Source organism: Halichoeres trimaculatus, unplaced genomic scaffold (assembly GCF_033239565.1).
Source record: "Halichoeres trimaculatus isolate MK-OKI-2021-1 unplaced genomic scaffold, fHalTri1.1 fHalTri1_scaffold_16, whole genome shotgun sequence".
In the NCBI taxonomy this organism is placed as follows: Eukaryota; Metazoa; Chordata; class Actinopteri; order Labriformes; family Labridae; genus Halichoeres; species Halichoeres trimaculatus.
The window spans coordinates 7,154,668-7,179,403 of record NW_027437194.1 but is presented as its reverse complement, the minus strand read 5'-3'; the positions used below and the strand labels follow the sequence as shown (position 1 = coordinate 7,179,403).

General features: G+C 39.1%; 1 protein-coding gene across 12 annotated transcripts in view; it reads left to right on the top strand.

Moving 5' to 3' along the window:
* The window catches only part of vav2 (vav 2 guanine nucleotide exchange factor), a 291,784-nt gene that overhangs the window by 120,801 nt on the left and 146,247 nt on the right, over positions 1 to 24,736 (top strand). The window lies entirely within an intron of this gene.

Here is a 24,736-nt window from a genome sequence, read left to right as displayed (position 1 = left end):
AGTGGACAGTTATTCGAATGATTGATGGCATGATAAATAACTGAAAACTCAATAATCAATCAAAATAGATGAAAGCTTTTAAGACAGTTTTCTCTTTTCATTATCATGGGCTTTATTTGCAGAGCCACACAATGCCAATGTTGCCAAAGCATACTCCCACTGTCTGTCTGACTTATACTTTGTAGCTTCTCTAATGAGCAGTTGTACAACCTCATGTATAACACCTCAGTCCTGTGAGCTGAATGTGTTGGAATAAATCTGAGGAGCTATGACATGTGAAAAAGCAAGAATCAATAGACCGCAAGACAGGTGAATAAACTTGAACCCTCCTCCTTTCAATATCTCCGCTCACAGACGTGTGTCTGTCTCGGATGCCTGACACAGACAGGGAGACAGAGATGGGGCCTCTGGTGGGTTGTTCTTGACACAAATTAATTCAAGTCAACAAAAGCTTTGGGTTGTTTTCTTTAAATGCTTGTAGTCAAGGCATGGTATTGGTTTTATCTTCTTTCTGAAAGTATATATTCTGCTGTAAACAAGAACTGGCAGAGACAAACAGTCTGAGAAGAAACCCCAACCATTTTTGTGTTCGTTTTAATACATAAAAAAATGCAGTTCCTCTTTGAAACAAACTGCTGAGTCCATTTTACCAATCTTTTCTTTTCTAGCTTCTTGGTGAAAGCATTTGTAAGAGGGTAATATTCTTTCCACAATGCTGACAAAGCAGCCTCAGAAGCAGCCCTGTTCCCTGAAACTGCACAAACAATAAAAGAAAAAAGAGACTTGTCACAGTAGGACACTGGTTTACAAGCTTCAAAAGAACTGCAAAGTGTGTGAAAGGCTGCGAGAACCATAGATATCTCAGGCCGCAGTAATCATCAGACGCATTATTAAAACCCTGCCCTGCCTAATTTCAGCTAATCTGGCCTGAATTGCCAAAGTACACTCGGGAATTGGTTTGTTGAGCCTGGGAGCTGTCCCATAAATTGCAATGCTAATGGCGGGGCTGAACAGGCTTCTGTCCCTGATAAAGGCAGATTTAATGGAGATATTTCTCATGGAATCATTTATCAGGGCCTGACAGGCTGGTGCTGAGGCTTCATCCTCTCCATCCAAAACAACTACACACACACAGGCACCTTGATAGACATTAGCCATGTCCCCTCTGTCAGTGCTTGATCTATGATGATATGACTTTATCTGCCCTCAGCAGATCAAGTTAACCCAGTTTCTCCAAAAATTAAACAAAATTTGAAAGAGTGCAAAAAAAAGCTGCTGCATGTTTTTATCAGGGTGGATCTGAGCTCATTTTTGGCACCACTGGTCCGTGACTGTGCATAGACAGAGAGGAAAATAGGCTGTAAGGATTTTAAAATGCTTGAGTGGATGCATGTGAAGCAAATCATAGATCACAGATGAAATCAGATGGTAAAATAGAATATGATTGGAGTTGGACATGAAGGGGTATTGTGATGCAGGGGACACACTTGCAAGTAGTTTCTTGCAAGGTAATGTCAGATACAATTGTGTTGTGATACAAGAGGCTCTTCCTGTTACACGTGGACATCTAGCCTTTGTTACAGAAGATTTTTCTTACACATTTGTAAAATCACTGCAGATGTATAAATGTCAGACTGTATGAAACATTGATTTCATATCAGTTACTTAATGCCATTAGTGTCTTGAGGGATAATATTGAGACCATATTGGAAAATGTACTCCTGCTCACTTTAGTTAATCTGAAAATTGAGCCTTGGACTTACTGCCTGGAACAGCTCTACGATTGTTGCAGCTGTAATTCCCCAACCGTATGCATTGTTTCGTACTTTTTGTCTTCTACCAGTCTTTGCAAAGGGGCAACATTCGGTTTAGTAAAATGAAGCCAGTGCAGAATTGCTAAAAGTTGCTGCTCATTGAGAATCTACTTGAGGCTGGCTGCAGAAACACCAGAAACCACATATACACAAAGACAAAAAACTTTTATGGCACTAAAAAGACATATTTACAGCCTGGCTCAAAAACTGCGTTGGTCCCAAGAGCTAATGTGGCTAACCACACACATTGTACAGGGGGATTGATTTTTTTTACACCATAACAGAAGATGTTAGGATCATGAGTATGTCCAATCAAATGCACAGCCTAGCTCATGTGACCAATGAATGCTGTGTCATATCCAATATGGCCTCAGCCAACAATTGGCTTCATTACCCTGCATCAGGAACAGATTGTTTTTGGAGCCATCCTCAAGTGGACACTCTATGAGCTGCATATATTTACACATCTACATTGGCTCCAGTGTTGAGATTGATGCTCAATTTAAATCATATATATATATATATATATATATATATATATATATATATATATATATATATATATATATATATATATATATATATATATATATCATAAAATCAAATAATAATATAACTTATTTTTAATAAATATTAAAAAAAAATAAAAATAAAAAATAAACTTGACTGTGAAAAAATACCAGTCCACACAGGGCTATGGTGAATGTTCAAAAGACCCAAATCAAATCCCAACACATTTAAGTTAAAGACTACAGAATTATGCAAAACACTCTTCTGTTGAATGGTCACTAGATACAAAAGCTGTCCTTTTGTGCCATTACATAGTCTGCTTTATGTCAGGCCGTTGTTGTTATTGGGTGAGCACCAAAAGTTAGTCGGCATCCTTCCTGTTTCAAACCTCACTGCTTCACTGAGCCTAACCGTCCTTCTGCTGAGACTGTGTCGTCCAATTATCACGTTGCTTTCAGCTCAGGAGCAGTGACAGTAGCTTGTGTGTGTAAGTGTGTCTGTGTCTCTCTGAAAGCACCACATATAACCTCCCTATCCAGTTTTCTGCTTTCTTTCATGTGCTGAAGCAAGTGTCTATTTTATGAACCAAAGCGGCCCACGCTTTTCAAACAAAGTCAGCAAACAAAACTGACATCCAAACAAAAACAAGCAGGATTTTAGACAAGACAGTTGGATACAAGTAAAACTTAGACTGCATGTTTAAAAAAGAACAAAGCAGGATGGGCAACTTTATTAATGACAATTTATGTCTGTTTTATATTTTGTTGCTTTTAATGCATTCGCCTTTGCTGCTGTTTACCAATTGGCTCAAATACACTCATCAATAACACATATATTTGTGTTAAGGTAACCCGAAATGTGTTTCATGGCCACCTTACACCAAACAACAGGAGCATTGGGGCATTATAGCTCCAAACTGGCATGCTTTTATTTTGAAATTTCAGTGCAAATTTTCCCACAACAGTGGAATTTTGCCGCAAGGTCATTGGTAAGGAAGAAGCTAATGTGGAGATTTATAGTTCAAAGTTTTACTTCAAATCTGGCAAAGTGCCATAATTTATAAGACCCGTGCTCGAGCTGCAATCCCTCTACTGCCAATTTCCCACCAAACCAAGGACTGCATTTAAAGTGGCCCCCACTGACCATCAATCTACAATACATTCTTTTTTGATGCAGCACTTAAGCTTAGGTCATAAATCTCCAAAGCCTAACGGACCTTTGTGCCAGCTTCTACTGAGCATAATTCAGAATAAAAAGGATGATACACCTTTGCTCTCTGTGTGGTTTATGGTATTTTAACAGTAAATTTCATTTTTTTAAATTTATTATTATTATTATTATTATTATTATTATTATTATTATTATTATTATTATTATTATTATTATTATTATATTTTAATTTCAGACATTTTAAATTCATTATGCTTATTTATTTATTTTTTTTTAATTCATTTATTTATCTTTTTTTAATATCACAAACTTTGAGGCATAACACTTGACCTAGATAAAATAATGTGTTTAAAGCACTGTACCTCCAAACAAATAAACATCAAGAGGGGTTGAAACAAGCTTAAGGGTAAAATCAAAGCATGTCAAAGGTAAAATAACAGGTAGCCACGCTTTGACTCATCAGGGGGGCTGCTCTAATCTTTGAGGTAAAAGGTCAAAGGTTAGATTCTTGGCAGACTTAAAGATAGACTCTGAAATCTGCAGCAGTGACTCGCCTGAGGATGTGTCTGCCGTCCTTATCATGACCTCACCTGACCACGGCAGACGTGCTCCTCTTTGTTCATTTCATGTGTCTGTTAATACTGCTCCCAGGGGACATGACTACCCTATGTCACTCCCGCCCTCACTGCCTCTTTCTCCTTCTCCATTGCTTTGTCTTCCTCTCTATTCACCTCCCCCCACTCCATCTATTCCTGGAACTGGTGATTTAATGAACAGCTCGGTCACCATGAATGACCTCGCCTATCATCAGCATCTTTTCTTTGACTGTGCGTGTATGAGTGTGAGTTTGTTTGTGTGTGTGTGGGAGGGTCATCAGGGTTGATTCAGCAAGCTTCCAACTTTCTCTGTTTCCTGCAGCATTCACATGTGGGCTTTATCTGTGAACGAACAGAGGTAGCTACGAGGCTCATTAGAAGAGAATCCCTGAACTCACCCTTAGCTTGTTTCTACGTGTGTGTGTGTCACATCCAAGAGTACTAAAGACATCTATAGCTGTCATATTGCCAGCACCATTTCCAGAAGGGCTAATTTACCCCGCAACAAATAGTCCTTTCATCACTTAAGATGCTCTACAATGTAATTTCATGCTTAACAAAACTAATGGATGAGGGCAATTTTTCTAATACAACCTATCTCCCCTCCTCTGTGTGTCCTTTGATGCTCGCTGGGCGGTCGTTTTTATGTGTTATCTAAAAGTGGAGGGGATTTTGCTATCCCACTGTCAAGGTAATGCCCTGTAATTGGCCTTCTAATTCTGTGGGATAATGAGACTAAAGGCAGATGACAAAGGTTACCCCGCTGTATTTACCTGCTGCCGAAGACAATTAGCTCACATAATTCTAATCACAGGCAGGCAGGTGGACCTTTTAATGAGCATCAAAATGGAAATGTTCGTGCTTCTCTCACCTTGTTGGTGGTGTTGTAGTGATGATTAGTAGATGATTACACGTTTTCACTTTTTGAGTTCTTGGAAAAGGACGTCATTCAATTAACTAGTATTTATATTTGACGAGGCACCAGAGCCTGCAATTATTGTCCATTGTACCTGCACAGCTGTACTCATATAAGTCTTTTTTTTCCCATTTTGGACTCATGGTGCCTAGAAAAGGAAATACTGGATTGCAATGCCTCCTTCTTCATTTTCCCTTCCCTCTTTTTGCTAATGATGTACAAACTAGTGCTGTCTCTTTGACTTAAACTCAATATGCCAAGTCTGTTGTAACAAAGCACAGCTGGTAAACCATTGGGGAGTCTCCTAGCCACCCAGCCTCAGCAGGTGGAGGTCTCTGAGGTCATTTCCTACAAGAAAAGTCAGGTGCTGATTAAAGTAATTCTGTCCAGATTTGACAGTATAGTGTCCGATATGTCAGCTAACACAGCCAAGTCAGGATTAAGTGATATAATAATATATATTGTGGCTGTTTGATATTTTTATCAGTTTATTTCTAAGTGTGCTCTGCGTCGAGATTACACGCATTGTTTTCAGGAAGCCTGTCCTCCAACTTACCTAAATCTATGTTGTCTAGAGCAGGAGTTTTACAAGTAGGGGCCACCAGGAGGCACAAGCAGGGCCTCAGAAAACTGGCGGGAAGGGAAAAAATAGAATCTAATTTTTTAAAATGACAACTCGTCCTGAAAACAAAATTCGTAAAGCACTGCAATCATCTGATTCTCAAGTTTCTGATTGTACCCAACTGGGCCTCATTTGACAGCTGCAACTTCAGCTTGATGATGTCATGATCTGTGTTGACCAGGCAGTTTGTGCCTATTTTTAAGCTATCTAAAAAAATGAACTCTACTTTGAGGCTATTCATGTCTCAAGGCTGTTATGCTTCTTGCTCAAACGTAATGTGCAGAAATTAGACACATGAGATCCATGCGAGAGAATGCGGGAGGCTTTCATGCTTTTTAATACCCCGCGCAGCCTCCGTTGGTGTCCATTTCCAAATTGCAAGCGGCAGTGATTCACAACTATATGCTCAGAGTTTTTAACGGATTCCTTTACTCTGCCAAGAGTGGCCACAGTTTCATGCCATGAATTTCTGTGTGAAGAGTCATACAGATGCCTATATTTCTGCACTTTGACCACTTATGCCATCTTGATTGTGCGTCTCTGTCTGGCAGGTTAGAAACTTTCGAGTGTGTGTGGTGCAGAAATTTGTGAAAAGGACAGAGTGAGGGGGCGTAGGTGCCAAAATGATATCATTTGTCCGTGCAGACCCTGAGGACGCGTCATACATAAATCAGCCTTAACTACTGACAACATATAAGAAAGGAGCGTCCCACCTTGGCTGACAGCCCTGAAATGCCTCCTCCCTTTTGCAACAACCTACTTGTGTGCGTCTGGCTTTTGTTTGTCAATAATTTCCTCTTCTAAACAAATGAAATAATCATTGAAAAGTGAAAAAAAGTTAGAAAAACATTCTTAAAGTTGACATTTCTTTACATATTATGGAGCGTAGTCTGTTGGTTTCCAAAGGGGGTCCCCGGCCAGAAGCAAATGCTGTTTGAGGGGCTTTGGCATAGTTAAATTTGAGAATTCTGGTCTAGAGTCTGACTTCTAGATATTGCAAACTTATAATACTGTGGACCATAGCACTCTCTTGTTTACCCCTCTTGTTTGTAAGGTGACAGTTCCCTTCAAGGACAAGAAGCTGTTGTCATCTATGATGAGTATGATCCTCCGTTTCTCATGTTTTCACTCCAGCAGACATCCATCATTAGTTTGTCTACTCTGTGCTGCCGTAAAAACTCGATGGTGCAAGGTGGCAGTCTCAGCCAATGGATGGGGACCCATTCCTTATTTAGATATAAAATACTCATTCCAAGTTTATGGAGCTGGACCACATGTAATTACATTCTAACGGTGAGGTTCACCGCTTTGCATTCGTATGCGCAAACATGATGTGCCATTGTATGCACTTCCATATGGAGCACAAAGACTCGCACATGCTTATGGGCACATGTTCAGGCGTGTTCAGTCACAGTATACAGTGTTCTGCATGTTGGGAAGCATTCCTAGTCTTCTGCTCACACTTCAGCCTTCCCTGTTGATAGCCATGTCTCTCCTTCCCTAATAACTCAGCCATCACATGTCAAATCAATTTTTTTTACAGAGCATATTTAAAAACAACTGCAGTTTACCAAAGTGCTTTACAGTTAGAAAACACAACAGCAAGACATATATATATATATATATATATATATATTTACATAATTTTACTGACATGTTATATGAACAGTTGTCTTACTGTCATGATAATAGTTAAAAAAAAAAAAAAAAACTTGTGAAACGTCGTCTATCATTTTTCTTAGTGTCATGCTGTCATAGTGACTCAGGTTTGGAGGAAGTTTTATAGAAAAGATTCATTACTTTCAATGACTTCAGATGTCCCCAGAGCAAAACCATCCATGCCCCACCTGTTCTCCATCTAAATTCTGTCTGATTTATTTTATACATCAAACCATTTTAGACTCAGACAGCTTCTATTCTCATCGCCCAGCTCCAAACCCTCTCATTTTCCTCCTCTTATAGAACCATCAGCTCTCGTTGGCTGCGGAGCTGTGTTTATTAAGTCCATCACTTAAATACTGATTAGATTGGACACCCTGGGATCTTTGAGATTATGGGGACATGGCGCAGACCTCCTATCTGTGAGCGTGTGTATGAATGAATTTGTGTTGGCTCTTTATTGGTTTGCTTGAGTGTGAGATTGTGATTTGTGACGCTCCTCCTGGGTGAGGATGAATAGATATATCTCCCCATGAAGTAATAACCTCAGGCTTAAACACAACACAGTGGCAGCATTTGCTCTCACTTATTTTATTTATATATTTTATTTGTCACTGAGAAAAAAGGGAGCCATTGTCTGTGCAGGACCATAAAGTGGAAATCAATGGCAGGCTGTAATTCGCAGCCCCAAGAAAAGATCCAGTTAGATCAATCTTCTTTGTGGCTGTTTAGAAATGCCATCAAGACATTATCCCAGAGACCCGACCATCAGTTAGACAAGTTTTTGTACTTTTCCACTTGATTTTTCACTTCGGTTTCACAGCTTCTTGTAGTTAAACGCTTTTGAAAATGTGTTAAAACTCATTAATATGCATGAACTTCTTAGAGCAGGATGACACATATGACGAAGCTAACAAGTTTTCTGAGCTCTTTTATAATGTATGAGAAAACATAAATGGGTCAAACATGCTCTGTATGAGAGGTTGTTGGAACATGGTGTGCCCATAGTGAATTATATTTTCAGCTTCCTGTATCATGCAGGATGACTACTGAGTCAATTGATAAGAATCTGTCTTATGATTGAGAAGTGTTAAGGATATTATCTGATTGGACTTTTCTGCCTGGTTATCTACACACGCCAGGCGCTTTATTCGTACCTGGTTGGACCCCCTTTTGCCTTCAGAACTGCCTTAATCTTTCGTGGCATATATTCAACAAGGTACTGGAAACATTCCTCATAGAGTTTGGTCCATATTGACATGATAGCATCAAACAGTTGCTGCAGATTTGTCGGCTGAACATCCATGATGAGAATCTCCCGTTCCACCACATCCCAAAGGTGCTCTATTGGATTGAGATCTGGGGACTGTGGAGGACATTTGAGTACAGGGAACTCATTGTCATGTTGAAGAAACCAGTCTGAGATGATTCCAGCTTTATGACATGGAGCGTTATCCTGCTGGAAGTAGCCATCAGAAGATGGGTACACTGTGCTCATAAAGGGATGGACATGGTCAGCAACAATACTCGGGTAGGCTGTGGACTTTAAACCATGCTCAGTTGGTACTAAGGGGCCCAAAGTGTGCCAAGAAAACATCCCCCACACCATTACACCACCAGCAGCAGCCTGGCCCGTTGATACAAGGCAAGTTGGATCCATGCTTTAATGTTGTTGATGCCAAATTCTGACCCTACCATCTGAATGTGGAGCAGAAATCCAGACTCATCAGACCAGGCAACGTTTTTCCAATCTTCTATTGTCCAGTTTTGGTGTTGCTGTGTGAATTGTAGCCTCAGTTTCCTGTTCTTAGCTAACAGGAGGGTCACCCGGTGTGGTCTTCTGCTGCAGTAGCCCATCTGCCTCAAGGTTGGACATGTTGTGCGTTCAGAGATGCTCTTCTACAGACCTCGGTTGTAACCGGTGGTTATTTGAGTTACTGTTGCCTTTCTATCAGCTCCAACCAGTCTGTCCATTCTCCTCTGACCTCTGGCATCAACAAGGCATTTTGGCCCACAGAACTGCTGCTCACTGGATATTTTCTCTTTTTTGGGACCATTCTCTGTAAACCCTAGAGATGGTTGTGGGTTAAAATCTCCAGTAGATCAGCAGTTTCTGGAATACTCAGACCAGCCCGTCTAGCACCAACAACTATGCCACGTTCAAAGTCTCTTAAATCACCTTTCTTCCCCATTCGGATGCTTGGTTTGAACTGCAGCAGATCACCTTCTCCATGTCTCCATGTCTGAATGCATTGAGTTGCTGCAATGTGATTGGCTGATTAGAAATTTGCTTTAACAAGGAGCAGGACAGGTTTTGCATGGGTGGATTGAACTGCTTTTTAGAAGATCAGGCCACCATCCATTGCTTTTGACAGCAGTTTTTCAGCCTTGGAGCTTCCATCATTGCATCATGATAGATAAGCCTCTTCCTGTCTTTCCAAACCTGAAAAATGTGACTAGTTTTTGTCAGATCATTGCCAGACTCTTTCATCTTGTGTTGTGCACATCTCCCTGCTTTACAGCATCCCCTATCGTCAGACAGCGATGTAACATTACCCTCATCTTGCCTGAAGAGTTTTAGCCCTTGTTCACAGAAAGTGTAACTGCATGGTCTACTATAGCTGCCTTTGTCAGAATGAAGTTTTTGTGGTCTCAGCATTTTGAGACTTAGTTCACAGAGTCCCTGATCTGCCATGCTGTTGCTCCTCCACTACTTTGACTTCCAAAGAACAGCCGTGCCCAGAGTGACATTTGGCATTAAATTCACTCAATCCGGATTTTTTTTGTTTTGTTTTTTGGTGTTAAATGAAAAATGGGTAACACAAAGCCACCAAACAAAGGAAACAAAGATGTTACAACATGGTCCTTTCTTGTCCTTACATCTGGACCAATTATGGTTTCCAACAAATAGATGCACATTTACTTTTGGCTTCCCAGAAGTTTGGTAACTCAAGCTCCCCTCTTTTTTTTTTTCTTTTTTTTTTTTTTTTTTGCTGTGAAGTCATATCTTTGTGCCTTGGCTTTTTCCATCATATTCCTGTTCCTCCTTCTATATATAGATATTTTTACCATTTACACAGGTGTTCAGATGGATATTCACCTGCTTGGGGCAGGTCTTGGTCAGCAAACCGATATATGCTTTCTCTGAGGAAAGAAGCCAGCAGTGCCCTTGTTATCCCCTTGTTCTGATGGTCATCCCCAGTCTTTCATTTTCCCAGAGGACTTTGTGTGCCATCACTGTTTCTGGTCCTGTGGGCAATATCATCTTGCTGTTGTTTTTCATTTTTAAATCCTTCTGCTCTTCTCTTCTTCTGTGATACCAAGGGGCAACATCCCATTAGTAAAAATGAAGCCTATGTGGAAGTGCTAAAAGTAGCTGTTCGTTGAGAATCCGCTTGATGCTGAGGCTGCAGAAAGACCAGAAGTCAAGTTCACACCCATTAAAAAAAGCCATTAAAACATACTTTTACGGCATTTAAAAGGATATTTACAGCCTGGTTCAAAAAACGGCTTGGGTCTAAAATGCAAATTTCGCTGTTGGCATCCACTGTACAGGTGGTGATATTTTTTCTAACTCAGCGGTTTTGAAGTTTTTAGGATTGTTTGATTGTCCAATCAGAGGCACAGTGCAGGTCACATGACTTGTGGGCGCTCTGTAGCTGTCCGAAGAAGCTCACAGCCGGGATCATATCAAATGTGGCTGGGTCTGCGGATTGGCTTCATTTTTACGGTTTCAGGAACAGACAGTTGATGTTGCGGAGACTACGTCCATGTTTTATACAGTCTATGAGCGATACCCAAAAGTTAGTTTTCTCTTCTCAGAAGGTTCCTCTACCCTTTCCAGAACTCATAGAGGACCCTCATCAGTTCCCATCCAGCTTGCCACACATAGGGAAGACACATACCTGATGGTTATGAGGTCTGGCATCAGCCTCTGATCTGAAATAATCCTAAGAGAGAAGTTACATCTGCTCGGAGCTGATTATTTACAGAGATCCTATTATTAATAAGTTTTTACATCTTGGAAACCACTGCTCAACAATCCTCCAACTTCTACTCTGAAGAGTTTTTATCTTGCTCTTCCAGAGACCAATGGATTTGTCCAGACAGATCTTGTTTTTTTTAAGAGGCTTTCTGAGATATATTCTGATACCATTTCTTCCTTTGACTATCTGAACTATAGCGTTGGGTGATAGCGAGTTTATCCAACTTCCAGTCCGATACTTGTGTATTGAAGATCAATATCAGGGTATGTTGCAGGGAAAAAAATATCTGGATATACATAAGATATAAACTTAAAGAGCCAACTCTGCAGGCTCAGAACATACATTTCTATGGGTGCATTCCTTTTAACTGTAAAAACAAGTCTAGCTTTTGGTCAGGGGCTGTTGAATACATAACCGAAGGAGCTAGAAAGTATTCCTGGCAAACTGTTAAAATATGATACACTCTAGCTTAAGGCTAATCTTCCCTGCAGAGAGCAGAGCAGTTGAGTAAAATCGCCTGCAGCGTTTCTGTCTGCACCCTCTGTGAAACTAGTCAACTACTAGCTTCCTCCTCTGCCTCCTTCTGCAAATCGATCGCCAGTTTGATCTCGTGTTTGACTTGGGATTAACACAGAAATAACGCTGGAAATGAGATGTTACAGCACTATAATCTCTGTGACCTATTAGTGTAAAAGGCAGTAGAACAAACACAGTTACACACAACACGCTTTAATTGATTCGCTGAGGATATTTGCTTTGTGGCACGGTTATTGAAAGGGGAAAATGTTTCGTGTGCATGCTTGGATGCTAATGGACTGTTTAGGTTTATGACACAGTGAATGTTTCAGTCAAGCCCCAATGATGACGACATGTTTGTTTATTTGACCAAGAAAGAAAAAAACAGAAACTGTGGATTAAACTGCACAACATAATAGTGTCATACAGCAGCAGTAATGGCCTTATAGTCAATAGCATGCCTCTGGAGATTATGTTTATCTCATACAGGGCTTAAGCTATTTGTAACATGTGCATTGATTCAAAGATTAACCGTGCAGCACAAGAGTGTAACACAGATAACAGTAATGTTCAGGGAATGACAGAAAAATCTACAAAGAAGACAGATATTACAGATCAGCAAAGGAAGAAAGTGACCCAAAAATGGGGTTTTCAGCATTTTAATGATGATTTTTAATTGGAGCATCTGAAAGGAAATCTAGGAAAGTAACTACAGCCTCATGAGAGTGTCTGGAGGCTCTTTTTGCTCTTTTTGAAACACATAATTACACAGGTTGTCATTGAGTGGCCCGTCAGAAATAAACAGTTTAAAAAGGCAGGGAGACAGCATTACTTCTTGTTCAAAGTGTTGAGGACAACTTGTTTTCTAAAGAGAGGAATAGGCATAATGTGACAGTGGTTCTTCGGTTTTAGTCTGGATGAGCAATCTGAGGTCTGCCATTAACTGTGGAGCTAACCAGCCATTACAAAGCAGATTATGTCAATTTAAGAGGCACTCAGCTCTACCCATTTAGCTCTGGCATGGTTTTAGACTACTCTGATGTTGCATTGATAATAAGGCAGATTTTATCAGCTGCTGTGCAAACTTTAAATCAGGATTTTCTTCCTTAGTTTCTTTTTCCATGTTTCTTTGTTTGGCCTCTATACAGACAAGTAGAGACAAATTTATTTAGCAACTACAACAAACAGGTCTTTATATTTAAACAGCATTACATATATATATATAAATGTCTCCTTTAATTTCATGTAAAAAATGTACTTGATTTATATTTTTTTATGGGACACTATATATATATATATATATATATATATATATATATATATATATATATATATATATATATATATATATATATATATATATATATATATATAAAATATTACTTATTATACTTTTTTGGCCATCTCCCTAATGACCTTGATTAGAGTTTACTTTGAAAATACCAGATAAAACGATTAAAAAAGTCAATAAATTTTGATATCAACCTAAAGATCGATTTGTGCCCTCTCCCTTTTGATTTTTCTTTTAATTACTTGTTAAAAATTTATCAAAATCATCATTTTCTGATTGATTTCTGAACTCAACTTTGTTTATTAAGTACTTTCAAACAACCACAGCTGAAACAAAGTGCTGTGCTGAAAAGGTGATATACAAAAAAAAAAATATATATATATACAAATAAATCAATAAAACTAAGGTGAAGGTTAGTAAAATAATTCTTACATTGTTCTTAAAACAATTTCAAAACAATAAAACAATTAATAAAAACTAAAACAAACCATACAACACTGAAACATGAGCAGAGTCTCAAGTTAGCTTAAAAGCCAAAGAATCAAAATGACCATATTAAGAGAGCTTTCATAGTGTCCATAATGGGGTTGAAGAATAACACCAGTGACATCTTGAAATAATGACCAGTAATAAAAGAAATAAATAATACTTGAGATGGGGAAAATGTGTTTTTTTCTGATATGTTAAACGTGCCCTGTGGGATATGCATACAAGTAATATATTTTGGTGAAAAGCATCAAAAAAGTCGGGGTCCAATTATGGCCAATGACTCCTGCACATTATGTGTTTAAGATCTCGTTAGCTTGGTGAAAGCTAGCATGAAAGGAAAAAACGAAGAAGTCAGCGAGGCCAATTTGTTCCTCTCTTGGTTATGATAGTCAGGGGACCCAGTTTTTCAGTTCTCCCTGAGCTGAGATATGATCCTGTGTCAGAAAAGGCAACCATAATCCCTCCTCTGGCTGACACATGGCCTTGTCTGCTTCTCTTTATGCCTCAGGCATACACACACACCTGCAAGGCTTCCAGGGAAACAAATAGCCCATGGGCAGATTTTTCAGCTTCTTAGTCATGCACAACTGGGTTTAGAGTAAATTTATTTTGAAATGCATCATTTAAACTATCCGTCTGCAAAATGCATTTATGCAAAATGATGGTTATACCTGTAGGACATTGTCAGTTTAGGATCATTAATTAAGCGACTCGTCATACACAAAGTCAAATGATCTTGTTCAAGGATGTTAATCACCACAGCGGCTAGAAATTAGTCCCAGCCACGATTTGCAGCTGCAGAGAGAACTATCCTCTGAAATAATGACTCCATTAATTACACAGTGATGTTAAGGCACGATGGTGCCCTCCCGACACTGTGTTAATTGAATATACCAATAATGGATACACTGCAGAGTCAGGAAGTAACACCTGCCCTCTGAGCTGCTCGTGTCAGGTTCTGTCATGCTCAACAAAATCAAAGCAAATCGAGTGTCAGACGCCGTTTTGGTTCGACGATAAGAGATTGGGTACAGAGAGGGAGTGGAGTAAAGTTAAAGTAATGATGAAGCATAAAGCACGCCATCTATGTTTGATGAATGTTAGCTGGGAGACGAGGAAGTGAGATGAAACAAAGATGAAACACTGAGAGTCTGAGGAGTGTGGCAACAACGGAGCGAATGGGTTGATTATGCAGCAGAGATACCGACACAGACACAGAAGAGTGGGTTGTGCAAACAAACAAAGCAGTCGTCACTTGTTTGTGCATCATTTGTTGTTTGGAACTATTCATTAAGCATGTAAACATCCTTTCCCACAATCCACCCTGCTCATCCAAAATATGGATAGAGTAGATCCCAGCTAATATTGGGCCAGAAGTTGGTACACATGGACAGGCGGGTAGTCAGTCACAGATCTGACACAGAAGCCCTGTTCACACACGCACTGCACCTCTGGAGAAATTCAGGATGTTTGCATGTGCGAATGCAAACAGTTGAATTTATCTATCCCAGCTGGAGGAAAAACCTGAACAAGGGAGTGAACAAAATTAGCTTTTTTGGCTCGACCTAGGGCAAGGTTGTCATGAAAAAACACAAAGATGATCACTTACTGTTATTTTTAATTTGACTTCTAGCTTATATTGAGTCAGTTTCTTGTATTCTCAATAAATGACCTTCTGGGATTCTGTCACAATCTGCAAACACAGACGAGAAAGTAACTAGGTGAAGGGGACAGGAAAAAAAAACTAGCTCAAGTAAGCAGCTTTGAAAAACACCCTGTTCCTCAAGGACGCAGCCATCTTTTGCTCTGTTTTCAGTAAAAATCATGCTGAATCCTAATCTTCTGTCGTACATGCTTCCGCTGTGTTGATTATCTGTTCACTCTGTCAGATGAAGGCCAAAATACAACTCACAAAAACAAAACATTGATGCTCAATCTTCAGTGTCTTGCATTGTTTGGCCAACCCAATTCTTCACAGCCACTAATTTAACTAAAACCTGCTTTGTCAGATCAGCTTCAACTTATATTAAATATGTCTACAGGTTGCAATAACTTAAAAGCCTGCACAGTTGTAACAAAATGAAAACATTGTTCAACTTCAGAATGAGTACTGACTCGGTTTTAAATAACTAGCTCCATGCTAAGTCATGACAGACAGCCCCAGCACAGTAGCACGCTCTTTTGTCCGTGTTATGGTTGTAGAAAATGACAGTTTTACAATGCAAACAGTCAAACAAGAGACCGTCTGTGTGATGGGTGTACCCTGCCAATACAACAGTTGGCTCCTGAGCTAAATTTGTTTAAATGCTAAGCTTGATTCTGTACTGATGCTCCTCTGATTTAAGTCCACCATCTGTATGATGAAGTCTGGATATTTCCTAAAAAACTACACAGTTTACTCTGCAGCACATGTTGCGGTATTACTGTGTGACGCTGTGTTCAATGCTAATAGAGGAGCTAGCTAGCATGCTGCACCTCTCTGAATGGTAGATCATATTCTTTCCTTTTTCACTTTTTTCATTCCTCTCATCCTTTTTTCTTGTTTTTGTCTTCCCTCATCATTTCAGCATTTTCCTTCAGCCCTTTTTCATCCCTTTGTGTGTGTGTTTGTGTGCCAGTGCATGACCGGATCGATCGCTGTGGGGCTGGAGGATGCAATGTGAGCTGCTTGCTGTCTCAGCTCACTCACATTGAGATGAATGTTAATCAATACAAAGAGAGGGAGAGGAAACGCATCAAAACTTGCACCACAGTTTCAGTGTGGGTTGTGAAGGACATGCTGATGTGTTTTTGACTGAACAGTAAGGGTACACAGCAAGGATTGCTGGGAAAACTTAATGATGATGTATTCATGGACACAACCAAGGCGTTCCTAATTTTACCTGGCAAACACTAGAAGTGATACATATATATATATATATATATATATATATATATATATATATATATATATAAATTTAAAGGCAGAGTCTTATTAGTATTATGATTATTTTTATTTATTTAATTGTTTTTTACTATTATTATTTTTTGTAACGTGCCAGACTTTTTACTTGTTTTTTTTTTTTTCTTCTTTTTCATGTCTACTAAATAACACTTTGGAGTTTTAACTGAATTTCAAAGGGCTTTTAGGTTGATTTTCTGTGAAAACAGCAAACTTAAAAGTAAAGACAGTGAAGTTTGGCAGCAAGGTGAGAAATTAAAAGTCTTCTTGATTCAAATGTCTTTTTGAATGTGTTTTTTTTTTTCCATCATTTTATCAAAATTGGGGTCTGTAGGAATTTTCTTTACTAGTTAGTAAACACAACACTCAAACTGTGCTTCTCCTTCTCCTTGGATCAGTGCCAGCGGCAGCGCACACCCACTACCTCTGACTATGACGATGTGAACACACTCAGTAGCCCATCAACCACCTGTAGCATCATGTTTCCATGTTAGAGAGACTTGAGAGTCGTGCACCAGACTTGGCATGTTAGCACAAGCTAATCATGGATATTTGACACACACCAACTTGCACTGCTCTTCATCTTGTGCTGCTCTCCAAGTTCCCAAAAGCAAGTTAACGTTGAGCCAAGCTTCACTCTTGTTAAGCATAAGTTGTTATCTTTTTTGCATTTTGTTTCCCTTTGGTTGTGTGTTTTTTCATCCGTGCTACGTCTACTACCATCGCTGCTCTGATTAGCTTCTTCCACTTACAATTATCAACACAAAAAGTCACTAACCCACCGGGCACGTTGTGATTGGCTGATGTATCCAAGCTTACTCTCAACTCACAAATTTCTCGTAACAACCTAAACATCAACATACAGGTTGATGGGGGTTGAGGCAGACACAGACACTGAAACACATGTATAGAGGCCCATTGGAGACAACTGAGTGGGACTATTCCTGTAAAAGTTGAGGTTTTATTTTTTTCAAAATTATGTTTTAGATTGAGCCTCTCTTTTGCCATTGCTTTGCTCGGTACAGGGCAAAATGGACATTAAGGGGATAAAACTGTGAATAAAAACTTTTCTTCATATTCTCTACATGTTGGAGTAGCCCCTTCCAGACAGATTCCTCTGGCTGCTCTGAGTCCAGTGACATGAAGGCTGCCATTGTTAAATCCGTTTCTCTGGTGAAAGTGAAACATGAATATTTCCAGTGATTTTTTTTTTTTAGCTTCTCAGTGAGTCACACACTGACAGACTCTTTGAAGTGGTTAGAATGATTTTTTTTTTTTTTTTTTTTTGCAACACACTTTGTCTTTTCTCATTTCAGTGACTGTGGGGTGTCTTTGACAGAAACTTTGCCCTGGTCTTTTTCTGCAGTACAAGTAAAGTGGCTAACCCAATTCATACATAGCATCCACTGGGGCTAAAAATAATGTAGCCTCGGTGCACAGGAAGGTGTTGCACAGAAACACACTTGAAATTCATACAAAGTGTGGAAGAGTAAAATATTTCTCTCCAAATAAAATGTAATCATAAAAAGGGGGAAAAGTGTGATTTTTATGTTTTTTCTTTGGAGGGTTTCTTGCTCTGTTGATTCCCGCAGCAACAGCCTATGCTAACTTCAGGGGAAGATAAACACCTCTTGATGATATCACTGTAATGAGGTCTTACCCTAAACTATGTTTCATTTCTTCAAGTTGATTTTATTGGGTTTTAAAACAAGTGGAAACCAATAGCTGCTTATACGCTGGGTCGCCTTGAGGGCAGAGTATGCAATTTGTAGTTCATTGCCTGAAACATGCAAAGCTACTATATGGGCCTTTAAATCTGAGAAGGAGACAATTTAATGATGTGGTGCAATCATTTTTTGTCTCTTATCCACTGTCTGGCTCACTGTAGCGTCTTTTTTTTACACTTTTTTTCCTCTTTTCGTGTCTTCTTCAGGGGTTTGATCCATTATAGATCAGTGATGAAATCCTGATTCTCCAGATCTAATACGGGTCTAAGTTCCACCTGCTTCTCCCTGTCTGAGTATCAGACAGAGATCAATCTCCATAAGTCAGTCAAACTGCCCTCCAGGGTACCTTTTACTCCAAGCAGCTCCACCAAAGACAGTTGGAGTTCCAAGACATTTGAGCCCACTGTCTCCATCACATTTAACACTCCTCATTTGTCTGAATCTGGCTTCCCTCACACCAAGCATTCACCCTGTGTGGATTGATAGAGGAGACCCCATTTTGATTTGATCTTTAATCAAAGCAAAGGTGACAACATGAATGTCATCACACAGCGGGAACAAAGGAGGCCCTGAGTGCTGCAGCATGGCGCGGGTCATTAATGAATGCTAATATAACCCTAAAGAAGGAGACGGCACAAAGTGGAACCGCAGAGAAATGAGTTGGAGTCGTGTTTGATGCAGACATCTTTTCAGCTTCATTACCCGGTGCTATTACAGTGTGGATCAGTGCTCATGTCTCTGGGCCATCATTACCATCACACAGGACAGGTTTTACAAAGGTATTAAGAGATTACCGTGGCAGAAGAGATCACATTTTACACGAGCTGGCAGGTAATGGATAGTTTTCCACTTTCATTTATCCTTCATGGTTCTCTTCAAATCATTGTCATTAGGAACAATTCTCATCCAACAAAAAAAAAACATTAGTATCTGGAATTTCTTCCTTCTTTCCTTCATTCTAGATTCTAAGTTATTTTCATCAAATATTCAGCAATAAAACTGAACAGTCTTGGCTCAATAAACTCTTTGTGCAGGCAGAATAACCAAACTAATTCTGTGGTTTTCGGGTCTACGGGCTAGTTCTACCCCTTAGCCCTTGGTTTTGCGTGTGCACATGTAGCGATGAGCTGTCCCAATTCTCATTAAGATCAAAGAAAAGGGCTGAGGCAGGGCAATTCAGGCTAGGGACATGAGCTAGGCCGCACATTTTAGCAGCAAAGTTAGGCTACTGTGGTCCTCTCCTGAGCTAGGCAAGTCTGCTTTATTGTAGCACAACTCTGGTTGGAAGATGCAGTCAAACTCTGAGTTTTAGCCACTGGCGCATGAGATCCTTCAGGAAAGTTTGCCTGAAATACGGTATGTTTTCCAGTGCGGTGTCTTCAGACATTATAATCTTTAAGCACACCAGCACACTCGTTACAGACCAAACACGTTGGTTTGGTTTTTGGACTTAATGGTCTTTCCAGTCCAAATGCACCTGCTTGAAACAATGCATGTTGGGTTAGTTGCTTGGTTACGGTAGGAGTTGCTGTCACTATTTGTAAAAGTATTTGAATTTTCTTAGGAACTCAGCGTTAGTAAAACATGATTTTTCTCATTGGGCCTGTATCCCAGTCACTTGGCAGCTGCTTTTGGGCCACCCATTGTTTTCAGGCCACTAATTGAATAGCGGTGGGCTAAAGGGAAAGGCTACACAGCCCTTGAAACAAAGACAAACTAAGACCTCACTTGAAACCAAGGGGTATAAAAAGTTTCCCATGATATTGATATTTATTTTATCAGATATCCAATTCTTTGCTACTTCACATAAATATTAGACATGTTTTGAACTGTTGGTTTTGTTTATTATTAACAATCTACATGGCTAAAGCCACAGCTAAAGATAAAGCTAATAATAGCAACACTGATGTCAGACCGGGGTGACGGGTTCACCGGACAACTAAGCTGCATTCAGGAGCTGCATCAACAACACAAGCTATGACAGGCTAATGTTATGGTATTTAGAAGCTACATAATATAGCTTCTGAACACTGTAACATTCACTTAACATTCGCTTTTCACGATGTAGCTGTCTTGTTGCTCATGTGATGTGGTGCATCTTGGTAGTGTCTGTTTGCTCTGAGTTTGTCACCCTAATCTGACATTGGTATATCATCAATTTGTAAAAATGCCTTCTGCTTGGAAGTGAATAAACAGGCACTTTGCCTACTAATGCCAGCGCACGTCTGGGGTTGATAACATAGCAGGGATGGAGTGGTGTCTTGTTTCTTCGAGATGCTTTTTTTTAACCTTTCCCTTAGCCTTTAAAACAGAGGGCCAAGGGGAAGTGGGGATAAGACTAGGGATGCACCGATATGAAAACTTTGGTTGATATCAATATCTGATATTAAAATCTGATATTATGGTCAATAACTGATATTTACCAATATCAATATTGGTGAAACAAACAAACAAACAAAAAACAATCTGAGATGATGTTTCAAGAAAGTTCAGAGAGAAAGAGCGCCGCAATCGTGAGAAAAGACTACCATGAAGAGGATCAAAGGATGGAGAGCCCGAGATGAAAGTGATCAAAAAAGAACGTGTTGTCTGTTTTTGGATCAAAAACAGGAAGAGAGATGTAAAAGAAGCGGGTCAACTCTTCTTAGGTAGTTTTGATGTTTATATAATCACAGAAAACAATATTATTTGGGTCTTGAAAGATCGTCCAAGAAGCTCTGAAAATGTCCGGCAGCTAATTAGTAAATATTGCCTCACTTTTACACATAAGCTGATGCCCATATTGATACAGATATATCAGGCATCCCCAGGTAAGACAAAAAGAAAGGGTTAAGAATGACAATCAGGATTAGCCCTTAGTCTGAGTGAACAAAACGGTCAAACAAAACAAAACAAAAAACAGATCGCCACATGAATAGTATGGCACATGAACATGTATAGCTCCCTCCTCCCTGCCTCTGAGTGTGACCTCTGACCTTCTCGTCTCTGACTTGTCCCATTCTGATTCTGAAAAGAGAATCAAGGACGTTTCAAACAGACTCAACATTCAACATGTGCAAAACAAAGGCACTGCAACATTTTAACTTGAAACATTCTTGGCTTCAGGAAACCGGTGGGTGTAAACTTTACCGTTTATGATACAGACAGACAATGATGCGCGCTGCTACATTCCTATCACACATAATGTGAGAGACAATAAGAGCTAATGGACCGCCCCAGAGTCAGATGTAACGCAGCATAGAGGACAAGACGTGACATTAACCAACAAAAAAAGAAAAAAAAAAAAGAAGGCAGTGAGGCTAATGCGGCATCACATCATCGCGCCACAGACATATCAGACAGACAGCATGAGTCATGAGCTCTGGGTCAGCAGACTGCAGGGAGACAGAAAGAGAAACTATTGCAATGCTAATGACCTCACAAATAATTTAATAAGATAGAGCTGTTATATAATGATGATACACTCAAGCCTTATGTTAGTTTGAAGAGAAAAATCATTGAGTTAATGATTTTTTCTCATAAAAACTGAAAAGAACAGGATCAAACTAAATGGTTGAAAAGAAGGAGAAGCTTGAAGTTTGCAGCACTTTTTTGTTGGAGGTCTGTTTAACCCTAAGGGTTGGACTGAGCATCTGTGGCAGCACGCCAGCACACAGCAGAACGATGCCTTCACCACCCTGCCACCTGCTTGATGCTGGATGACGCAGGGTGGCAAAGTGTGAAACACGACTGCTAACAAATCAATCAGCACCTGCTTGGATTATTTTCTGCTTTTTCTTTGTTTCTTTTGTTGCTGTTTTTTCTCCTCTTTCCTCTGTTCTCTGTTGGGGTTTCAAAACGTTCTTTCTGCTGCGTCGAAACTGCAGTACACTGCAAAAAAATGAAATCTTATCAAGTGATTTTGTCTTATTTTATGTAAAAACTGTCTTATTACACTTGATATGAGCCACATTTAATTGGTCAGTTCAGAAAAATGTTTCATTTCAAGTTATTTAAAGACAAAAATGAGGTCTGAATTGCTTGTAACAAAATTTGCTTGAATCTAGAAAAATCTGAAAATTGTCTTAATACAATTAGGTTTTCTTTTACCCCATTGGCAGATCTTTTTTTTTTTACCTATCACAAGGAATTCAGAGCTCATTTTTGTCTTTAAATAACTTCAAATAAGACATTTTTTTCTGGACTGGTCAGGTGGATGTGGCTCATATTAAATCTAAAAAGGCATTTTCTGTTGGAAATGAGACAAAAACACTTGATATGATTTCAGTTTTTTGCAGTGTATAGAGATGAGTGGAAGCAACCAGCTACACAGTGGCTGTGCTTTAAATGACCTCCTTTCACAGCAGCTAATTGAGCCCTGCAGTATTTTAGAAAATCTGCCAACCAAAATAATTAAGATTACGCCAGGGTGAAAAAAAAGAAGAAAAAAAAAGAGGTCAAAACAAAAGTTGTAGATTTTCAAAACCCAGGAGAACATGTCCTTTTGATTCTTGTTTAAGAATAATTCATTGTTGAAATGTCAGAATCTTTAATAATTTAAACTTTTATGACTTTTTTTTTTTTACTGCCACATACTCTTTATGAAATGCAGAATATGTCATCTGAACCCAGAGAGAGTTTTCCAAGCAAACACCTGACATCCACCTCTGGGCAGTGGAGAACAGAGATGTGACCTGTCAAGGTGGCACACCATGTCCCCTGTGGACTCATGTCAGCTGAAAATCCCAGCATCCCTGCTGCTGCTTCCCCCAGAGATTCTTAAGGAGCTCACTGGACAGGTTCAAGCTTAAAAAAAAAAGTCAGAATCCCTGAATGTGGAAAGCAACGTCTAACATTTTTATTGATGGAGTTACTGAAACGCAGTGCAAATTAAACTCTGCAGCCAATAGACAGACATGTTAACATTTCATCAGCATCTCTCAGTCGGTTTGTTTGTCCCATGATGCTGCAGTTTAACATAAAAAGCTCTCCACTTGTAACAACAGCTCCCTTCCCTGTTTGCACACATCATGTTGAAAATATTTTGGCGCAAATTAGTCCCATGGGGGGTTATTTGGAGCTAAATGATGTGAATTAAAATGAGGCTGTTTGTGGGTTTCCTGTTGGCAGCCTGGAAGAAGGACTCAGGAAATGTGTTGAAAATTTCTCTGAAATCAGTCCAACATTTATTTTTCAGTCTTTTTATTTAAGAATGTGGATCCCTATTTTTTTTTTTTTTTGTACAGTTTGTTGCAAAACATGCCAAACATTTGAATATGTTGGATTTACAGTTTTTCATGTTGGAGAAAAAAGACATTTTACAGCCAGAATAAATACAACACCCAGGATCTACAGCCATGTCTACAATTCTGTGACGACCAAGTGGGCATTTTTGAAACAAATGAGACATTTTGATAAACCACACTGTCCTAGATCAACTGATTAAACATGGTCAGGCTTTCAATACAACTACACAGGGTCATGATGCTTGGTTGCATCAATTTGTGTGGCAACTAAAGATAGGTAACCAATTGGTTCTTTTTTAGGTACTGACCAAATTATGTCTGTAGCACAGAGTACCAATACACATACACTGCAAAAAGCTGAAATCTTATTAAGTGTTTTTGTCTTATTTTAAGTAAAAATGGTCTTGTTACGTTTGATGTGAACCACATCCAACTTATCCGTACAGAAAAATGTCTTGTTTCAAGTTTTTTAAAGACAGAATGAGGTCTAAATTGTTTCCAACAAGTAAAAAAATCTGTCAATTGAACAAAAGAAATTTATTAGAAATTTTGCTTGAAACCATAACAATGTCTTATTGCAAGAAACTTTTCTTTTGTTCTACTGGCAGATTTTTTTAATTCTTTACAAACAATTTAGACCTCATTTTTGTCTTTAAATAACTTGAAACTAGACATTTTTCTGGACTAGTCAGGTGAATGTGTCTCATATTGAGTCTAAAAAGACATTTAATTCTGAAAATAAGACAAAAAAAATTGATAACATCTCAGGTTTTTGCAGTGTACGTGTATCGGTACTCGGTACCACAGACAGAATCTGGTTATATATATAGGAATAAACAGGTACTATTGAAAAACTGTAATATTTTTTAAAACACATTAATATTTATGACCACATTAACACACACAGAAGTACCAAAAATTGGTACTGTTGAGTACCGATACTGATTACCAAGTACCGAGTATCTAGGGATGGGTACCCTTCACATTTGAAACGATACGGTACAGATGCCCAGTACCTGGCAATTGGTACCGGTACTCAATGGTACCAATTTTCAGTACTTTTTTGTGTTTATGTGGTAGAAAATATCAATCTGTTTAAGAAAAAATGAAAAAAATTCAACCTTACATATTTATTCTTCAATATTTAACCTTGCAAAGCTGTGTTCATGTCCAACATGGAAAAATGCCTACTCTTCCACTCCCTCGCATTCACAAGGATGTATTTAGGTACCTAAACATGGCACCTTTTGGTTTTACGTGAATCAGTGCTCTGT